The sequence below is a fragment of the Acanthopagrus latus genome, chromosome 10 (genome assembly GCF_904848185.1).
Source record: "Acanthopagrus latus isolate v.2019 chromosome 10, fAcaLat1.1, whole genome shotgun sequence".
Classification (NCBI taxonomy): domain Eukaryota; kingdom Metazoa; phylum Chordata; class Actinopteri; order Spariformes; family Sparidae; genus Acanthopagrus; species Acanthopagrus latus.
The window spans coordinates 22,111,090-22,121,089 of NC_051048.1; the positions used below are offsets into that span (position 1 = coordinate 22,111,090).

The window sequence follows — 10,000 nt, forward strand, 5'->3', positions numbered from 1 at the left end:
AGGAGGGAGACAGGAGCAGAGGAGGGAGAGGAGGACCAGAGGAGGGAGAGGAGGAGGAGGGAGACAGGAGCAGAGGAGGGAGAGGAGGACCAGAGGAGGGAGAGGAGGAGCAGAGGAGGGAGAGGAGGAGGAGGGAGGCAGGAGCAGAGGAGGAAGAGGAGGAGCAGAGGAGGGAGACAGGAGCAGAGGAGGGAGAGGAGGAGGAGGGAGGCAAGAGCAGAGGAGGGAGAGGAGGAGCAGAGGAGGGAGAGAAGGAGGAGGGAGGCAGGAGCAGAGGAGGGAGAGGAGGACCAGAGGAGGGAGAGGAGGAGGAGGGAGACAGGAGCAGAGGAGGGAGAGGAGGACCAGAGGAGGGAGAGGAGGAGGAGGGAGACAGGAGCAGAGGAGGGAGAGGAGGAGGAGGGAGGCAGGAGCAGAGGAGGAAGAGGAGGAGCAGAGGAGGGAGACAGGAGCAGAGGAGGGAGAGGAGGAGGAGGGAGGCAAGAGCAGAGGAGGGAGAGGAGGGAGAGGAGGAGGTGGAGGGGAGAGCTGGAGTCAGTGTAAACAATGAGAGAGGAGCTCTACATGATCCGTCTTTTGGACACAGCTGATCAGAGTTCTGTCTCAGCATGAAGCATGGACCTCTACAGCGCCAGCCAATCACAGCCGACGACACAGCACACAAACACACACAAAGACACACAACACACACACACACACAACAGCACACACACAACAGCGCACACACAAACTCACACGGCACACAGACAGACAGACAGATAGACAGACAGACACACACACACACACACACACACACACACACACACACACACACACAGCACTGAAAAGCGACCCGGTCCACGTGTGATCCACAGAAATGTAAATTCATAGCTGGAAACGTTTTGGCTCACATGTACACTCAACAGCGCATAATGAGAGAACAACACACACATGAACACAACACACACATGAACACAACACACACATGAACACAACACACACATGGACTCTGGGTCCGGAGACGAGCAGCACTGAGGTTCTGTGTTCTGTGTGATATCAAAGCTTCACTGATGACTGGCGTGACGTCACAGTCGTCTCCACCATCTGAAGAAGTTCTCTGCGTTTGTGTTATTGTCTTAGATCCAGAGTGACAATCAGAGCCAAAGTTCTGTGACCTCACATCTGGACAGCTCAGACTGTCATGTAAACCAACAACACTGGTTAGGATCCAATTACTGCTGTGAGCAGAACCAATGATTCTGTGACAGTCTCAGTCCGACAGATCTGATTCATCTGTCATGTTCAGTGCAATCAAAGAGGGAGGAGGTCCAAACGGACCGCTTGACAGAACTCTGAACATCAGTATAATATCACTCATCATATCGTCGATGAGGTCACTGAATCTTTACTGACACAAAACCAAAATCACAGTCTGTCCTGAAGTGAATCCTGTAGTTTATATCTGTGGGATGTTTCAGCACCTCCTCCAGGAGGTTCTCTGTTCATGTCTGTGTGAAACCCAAAGGTCTGCTGACTGACTGCTGACGGTGAGTGACACCACGAACACACCACGACCAGAACAAAACGCTACAAAATGGTTTCACAGAGCAGCCTTCATCCTTTGTGTTTTTCTTTTCTTACATAAAACATGCTGATGAGTGTCTGCAGTCAGACAGAGGCCACGCTGACCCGCCTCAACACGGAACCGTGCTCACTGGACTGGACGTTCACAGGAAGTGACATCAGAGGAGGACGCTGCTCAAGAAGCTGTTAGCGTCCTCAGCTGCAGCAGTGTGAGCTCAGCAGGACCTCCAGCTGCCGTCCTGCTGCAGGAGTCCTCACTTAATGTGAAGATCAATCACACAACAGCTTCTGACGCCGACGATGAAGAACTGACGTTTGTGTCTGGATCCTGATCATCGTCAGTTAAACACATCACAAACACCTCTGGAGTAGAACCGAACCAGAACTCAGGATTAGAGGAAGAATCTAGTTTCTCTGCTCAGGTTTCTGGAGCTGCTCCATCCTTGGCTCCGCTGCACCTCCTCCTCTCAGCAGCATCAAAGCCTGTCAGAGTTAACCACCCTCCCCCACCTCCTCGCGGTGCTCCTGCCCTCACCACCATATTTCCAGACAAACCACAGTGGAGCTGCGTCTCTGGCCCGTTTCTATGGCGATGGGAGAACAACTGGATCCTGGCGTCTCGTTACTGTAACACAGCTCCACAAGCGTGACCCGTCCTGCTGGGACCATGATGCAGTTCTCCATGACATACTGAGTCGTTCTTTGAGCGTGAGACTCAGCAGGATGCAGCGTTATGTTCCGCGTGATGGTAAAGGTGCAGTAGAACTGGGCCACACACAGCGGCACCAGAGCTGTGGACTGCTGGGAGACGGATGATTTCAGGCTAGCCGGTTAGCATGCTAACTTAAGCAGGTATGTCTTCAACACAGCACACAGACGACTTGACATAACGTCAGACCTGGTATCTCATCATATGCTGGTGATACATGTAGTTCATTTTTAAATGTTTTGATCCAAAGTTCTGTCATACTGCACCTTTAAAAGGCTCAAGGGTCAGAGGTGAGTCTGAGAAGACCGTATTTCATACTAATATTTTACAGAGCCTACTTGCTACGCCGCTTTAGTAAACTGGCTCCAATCAGCACGATTGCATGCATGACATCTGAACTGTGGAACACAAAGATCTGCTGCTGCTAACGCTAACGGCTAAACTTTGTCTTTCAGTAGAAGAGTAGAAACTCTTTCACCTGCTCACAGCCGGTGGAGGACGTGATATACTGAACATACACACTGTACATACACACTGAACATACACACTGTACTGAACATACACACTGTACATACACTGTACATACACACTGTACATACACACTATACATACACACTGTACATACACACTGAACATACACACTGAACATACACACTGTACATACACACTATACATACACACTGTACATACACACTGAACATACACACTGAACATACACACTATACATACACACTGTACATACACACTGAACATACACACTGTACTGAACATACACACTGAACATACACACTGTACATACACACTATACATACACACTGTACTGTACATACACACTGTACATACACACTGTACATACACACTGTACTGTACATACACACTATACATACACACTGTACATACACACTGTACATACACACTGTACTGTACATACACACTATACATACACACTGTACATACACACTGTACATACACACTGTACTGTACATACACACTATACATACACACTGTACATACACACTGTACATACACACTGTACTGTACATACACACTATACATACACACTGTACATACACACTGTACATACACACTGTACTGTACATACACACTATACATACACACTGTACATACACACTGTACATACACACTGAACATACACACTGTACTGAACATACACACTGTACATACACACTGAACATACACACTGTACTGAACATACACACTGTACTGAACATACACACTGAACATACACACTGTACTGAACATACACACTGTACATACACACTGTACTGAACATACACACTGTACATACACACTGAACATACACACTGTACTGAACATACACACTGTACTGAACATACACACTGAACATACACACTGTACTGAACATACACACTGTACTGAACATACACACTGAACATACACACTGTACTGAACATACACACTGAACATACACACTGTACTGAACATACACACTGAACATACACACTGTACTGAACATACACACTGTACATACACACTGTACATACACACTGTACTGAACATACACACTGTACATACACACTGTACATACACACTGTACTGAACATACACACTGTACTGAACATACACACTGTACATACACACTGTACATACACACTGTACTGAACATACACACTGTACATACACACTGTACATACACACTGTACTGAACATACACACTGAACATACACACTGAACATACACACTGAACATACACACTGTACATACACACTGAACATACACACTGAACATACACACTGAACATACACACTGTACATACACTGTACATACACACTGTACTGAACATACACACTGAACATACACACTGAACATACACACTGTACTGAACATACACACTGTACTGAACATACACACTGAACATACACACTGTACTGAACATACACACTGAACATACACACTGTACTGAACATACACACTGTACATACACACTGTACATACACACTGTACTGAACATACACACTGTACATACACACTGTACATACACACTGTACTGAACATACACACTGTACTGAACATACACACTGTACATACACACTGTACATACACACTGTACTGAACATACACACTGAACATACACACTGAACATACACACTGTACATACACACTGAACATACACACTGAACATACACACTGAACATACACACTGTACATACACACTGTACATACACACTGTACTGAACATACACACTGAACATACACACTGAACATACACACTGAACATACAGTAGTCTGCTGGTATACACTGCTGCTGCTGCTGCTGCTGCTGCTGCTGCTGCTGCTGCTGTTTCAGGATGAAGACATTTTTTGGGGGGTTTTCTTCTCCAGTTTGCATAAATAAGATATCACTTTATTAATCCTCCTCATCAGAAACTCTTTTTCTCCAGAAATACTGAGAGCGTTCACATGTGTGATACAGATTTCACTTTAAAATAGCATGTTTTAATTAATAGCCAAGGTCAGACTGATTCTGAGTTGATGCCTATTAGCTGGTGCCGAGCTGACAACGCTCCTCCAGACGCTCATGCAGATATGAGCACACTCAGATCCAACGTTCAGTCACCTCAGTGGGATGTACTGCAGATTAGGAGAGTGAAGGTAGGACATGAAGCTGTGTGTGGAGCCAGGCTGCAGGCTGTGACACGTCTGAACAGTCCTACTGTTCCCGCCGCCTCTGTAGCGACTCCCTGGTCCAACAGCACATCGTGCTCTCCGCTGTGTTTCAGACTCTGGCAGACAAACACTTGGCGCAGCACAAAAGCCCGTTTAAAACTAGGCGAGTTCTTCTTCACACTGATTTGTGTCGTTGCTCTTCACCATCCCCCCTCTGGAGTCTCAGGAAGCTTCCTGCACCGCGTTCAGCGGAGCGATGCAACACGCTGCTGCTGCTGCTGCTGCTGCTGCTGCATCGTATTCATCAGATTCAGCATGTGTTTCATATTCAACAAGCATTTGTTCTACTTAACAAATCTGCAGCTGCACAGTGAAGATTACAAGTTATAATCTGCTTTAAGAAACATTCTGTCAGATGCAGTCATTTACTGGCGACTGACGCTGACGTCCTCGACACGAAGACACCAGAGGAAACAGCTTTGTGCACCAGTGACAGAATCCACCTTCCAGCACATCCACCGTTAATTAACAACACGGTATATCTCATTAGTTTCAGCTGTACAAAACATTACGTGTGAAAACACTGAATAGCACTTTTACAGGTGTTATATGCAGGATTATTTCACATAATGTCTCATTTCACACATCAGTTTCTGTACAGATTGAACAAATGAGACAGTGTGTTTGAATTATGATGTTGAGATGTTTGTTGAAGACGTACGAACACTTCATCACCACTGGAGCGGTGACCTTCAGGAAACAGTCTGTTAAACCTAACAAACACTTCATTTTACTGCATCCCTGTACTTTAGCTTTAACTGGGTCGAAGTTCTGCTTCTGGGTGCAGTAAGAGAATGTGGAGGAAGATGGCTGACTGCTGCAAGGGTGGAGGGACACTCTGGGCCTGGCGGGCCTGAAGGTGGGTCACTGTAGTTCTGTTGTGCGTCTGCTACACAACATTGAACAATTTCCTCAGAGCCTAGATAAAGCTTGACCTTCTGACCTTGCTAGAACAGTTTCTATTTCACAACAAGGACCTAACTGGGAACAGAACAACACTTCTACTTTTATACAGCAATCACATCAGTTTCACTTCTGGCAGCAGAACTCTGCTTCTAACAGTATCATGAGTATCATGAGGTATGTTTGTAGCAGGAGCTGCTCCATTAGAGAAAGCACCGTGGGTAAATAAAGGCTAATGGAGGCCAAACTCTCCAAATCCCATCTCAGAATCCTCTCATGCACTCGTAAAGACGGCTCTAATATTGGACATGATCACACTGCAGCCCACTAATCAACTCACCCTGCCTCGTCTCTCACCTTCTAAAGCTTTGTTGCTCCTGATTATTCATCAGCCGCCTAAGACTCATGGTGTCAGGCCCGCTGAAGCATCTGTAAGTCATGGTGAGTCCGGTCCATCGGGGAGCCGTGAAACACGACCCGATGATGACGAGGAGGATCGCGAGCTAATGAGCCGCAATGATTTAGAAGGAAGAGATGAGCTACACTACGGCACTGTACCGCTTCTCTCACAGCAGCTGAAATATGCGGGATAACACGTTGTAACCTGCATGTACACACACACGATACCACACAAGTGGATTCACACACACAGAAACACACACACACACACACACTCACACGTGCATGCTTCAGTTCTGTCCACTCCAGGTTATTAAAGCACTAACGGCCACACAAGTGCAACAAAATATCCAGCATGGTGACGTTGTGGCTGTTAGCTGCTCGTCAAGCAAAACAACAAGTCGATTGTTGAGTGTGAGCAGATCTGCCGCACACACACACACACACACACACAGAAAGCTTCAGGTGAGATGTGGAGCACCTCCATCAGCCTGCTGGGTTATTGATCAGCGGTGAGAAGGAGCTGCTGATTAATCAGAAGGCTGAAACCAATCAAGTCCCAGCATGCACCCTGCCTGATCAGAGGACGCCTGTAATGATGAATGTTGTAGTGAAACCAGAAGGTTTTCTTCACCACACCCATAAAACTCATTCCTGTCTGACTGAGTTGCATCATTCCATCATAAAACATAATAACTGAGAAGTTGTTGTGTGTGAAATCTGTCACAGAGGGAAGTTCAGCTGACCGTCTCCACTGTACCTGTGAGAAGGTGGATGCAGCGAGAAGCTGTGTTTGACTGTCGTATTCACCTGCGAGTGTGTTCACCTGCGCTGCTCCTCGCCGCCTCACACACCTCCATACTGTTCAATATAACCTGCGCTGCTTCGAGGAAAATGCTCCCAAAATGCAATTCATCACTTGCGTCTGCTCTGCTCCGTATGCCTGCAGCAACACTGACCTTTCACCATGATTAATATCACATGGATACTTCTTGCATTGCTTTGTGCACTTGTCTTATGCTAATGCCACAACATGGAGGTGCAGCGCGGTGCCGTTCTCATGCCGCTCACTGTTTTATGACCTGATTATTCATTCAGCCGTAGATCTTTTATAATAAGTAGCAGAAAACGACTACAACCATCTGTTCTTGTGTTGTATCCTGACACATAAATGTAACCTTGAATCTGATAGTTGTGTTAACTGGTATATACACAGTCGTGCTGCAGGACTGAACCTCACAGAGCTGAGCTGAATCATAAAGGTTCTCAGGAACAGACGTCACACGTGTTCCTCTCCTCTGCCTCGTCATGATGGCCATCTATCACAGCTTTTATTTTTTTATCTTATGCAGATTTGTATTGTTATGCTAATGTTTCAGTTACTTATCCCATTTCAGTTCTGCTGACTGGGACGATCTGGAGCCAGCAGTCAGAGTTCTCATTAGCATCCAGTGGTTTGTTAATGTGATTGCACTTTTTAACTTTACAAAGAAAAGAAAAGAAAAAAGTGTGAAAACTAATGAATTAAACCTAATTAAACCAACAGAAGACGGTCACTACTTCACGATTGGAGCTGTTGAGTAGAACATGATAGAACCTCAGCTGTGTGTGTTCAGAACCAACAGATCCACAGAGGACACTGATCCACCGCCCTCCACTCAGCCTGCACCTCATTAATAATACCTATAATAATTCATTTGTACATTTTGTGTACGATGGAAAGCTTTCATCTCAAAATGTGAAATCACATCAGAAAGTTGGACTCACCTCTTGATTCTGAGTTGGTTCTTGTTCCTAGTCGGGCTCCTCAGACGTTGTTGCCACCTGACCGAGTCCAACGAGCAGCTTGTTTCTATCAAACAACATAAATTAAACAAGGGGGCGATGACGCCATCCGCCAGCAAGCTCCACATGAACTAGTTCAGACAGCAACCCAGATACACAAAGACGGAGGGAAGGACGGGAGAGAGGATGGGAGGCAGAACTGAAACTGTAAGAAAGAGATGTGAGAGGAGCGTGATGCAAACAGGAGCGGGAGGAGAGGCGAGGGAATATGAGACGGTGCAGACAGACACAAAATGATGGAGGCAGAGAGGCGCAGAGTGGAAGAGCAGACACAATGAGAGAGAATTAGAAACACTGAGGCTCTGTGAGCAGGTGGAATGAGAAAGCTGGGAGAGGATTAAGGAAATGAATGGAAGACAAATCCACTAATGCAGATACCATGTAGCCTCAGCGGGCGGACCAATGCGGCGTGTTCTGCACCGTGCTGCGCCGCTCCATCCAATTCCCCTCCTCTCATCACTGTCACAACAAAACAAATCAAATCTTTAAGGAGGATGGATGACCCACTCTCCGTGTGAGAGAGAGGGAAACAGAACCATGGAGCTGAGCTGCAAGACGGGTCAGCTGACCCAGTGACTGTCATACACAACATTAGCATCGTTTGCTGTGATTAGCAGGCTGACAAGCATCTCACAGACTCAAATACAAATACTATCAAAATCCAAAACATAATGTGTCGCATAAAGAACATAATGAGGTTCTATCTGTCACTTTGTAGCTTAAAACATAGGCTAGGCTTATTTAGCCAATGAGTGAGACTGTATGTGCATACTGGGTATGATACTTGTCTTTTGGATTTACTGATCACCTCCGGACCTTGAAGGTGGGTAATTGTTTAATGTCTTGTATTTATTTTTTCTTTCATCTTCCTGTACTAAAAGATGAAAATGATCTACAAATAAAGAGTATAAAACAAAAACATAGGCTAGGCTAATCAGTAGCACTTCATTTGCATCTGTTCAGGTGCACAGATTAATTGACAATATTCAAAAATTCACTCAAAAAATGTAAACTAGCTGTCTGTTAGTTTCCAGCTGAAGAAACTCTCTGTGTGTCTGTTTCAGAGCATGGCGGAGTTGGCATCAGATAACAGGTCTGATCCAAGATGGCGGCGTGCACGGATCAGGACGCCCTGTGTCTGTCCAGATTCAGCTACCCACCCGGACACGGCATGACTCAGGATTATTCTTCTACTCTCCAGCTACACCCCACCTTTATTACTGTTAATTACGCTAACACTGTACACACTGTATCTTGATTTAGTACTGAGAGTAATATTTATAAACTGCAAATACTGTACCTAAACCTACTTATGCTGAACTTACTTTGCACTTTTTTTAAACTTCTGGTTAGACACTAACTATACTTCACTGTCTCTGTACTTGTTCTGTGCACTTGTACCAGTTTGTCCAGACACACACCTTCAGTCACTGTTAGAGTACACGTTAAGGTTGTGTTTTTTGCTTGTGTTTGTAAAGCGCGCTCCTCAGCGAGGACTTGTGCGTTACAGTACATTATAATCAGCGATGGGCTTTACAGTTCGGCTCTGTAATGTATGGTGATGCTACCATGACAAGTGAAGCATGAAAACGTGTTTAGCTGCCGGCAGAGCTTCACAGTGATGAACACAAACTGATTAGCCAACATGGCTACGTTAACTGCACACAATTACAGCTGCATTAAGATAATGGATATTGTTATGATAGCCAGTGTTACCTAATGATCTATTATTTAGTTGCAGCAATCTGTGAATAATTAAAAACCTACACTGGCTCAAATCTATATTATCATTCAGGAGGCGGAGAGCTGAAGGTGAGAAACTGGGAAACAGAACATAAGACCAGAACTATGGTCCTGTTTCCTCAGCCAGAA

At 45.5% G+C, this 10,000-nt stretch overlaps 1 protein-coding gene across 2 annotated transcripts in view; it reads right to left on the reverse strand.

The window, feature by feature from the left end:
• slc8a4b (solute carrier family 8 member 4b) overlaps nt 1–8,321 on the reverse strand; it is a 97,368-nt gene extending 89,047 nt beyond the window's left edge. Inside the window, exon 1 of one of the 2 annotated variants that reach the window (XM_037113251.1) lies at nt 8,051–8,321. The gene's annotated coding sequence lies outside the window, so the exon portion shown is untranslated. The remainder of the gene's footprint in view (nt 1–8,050) is intronic. The other variant, XM_037113249.1, reaches the window with a different exon arrangement.
• Nucleotides 8,322–10,000: the final 1,679 nt, after the last annotated feature.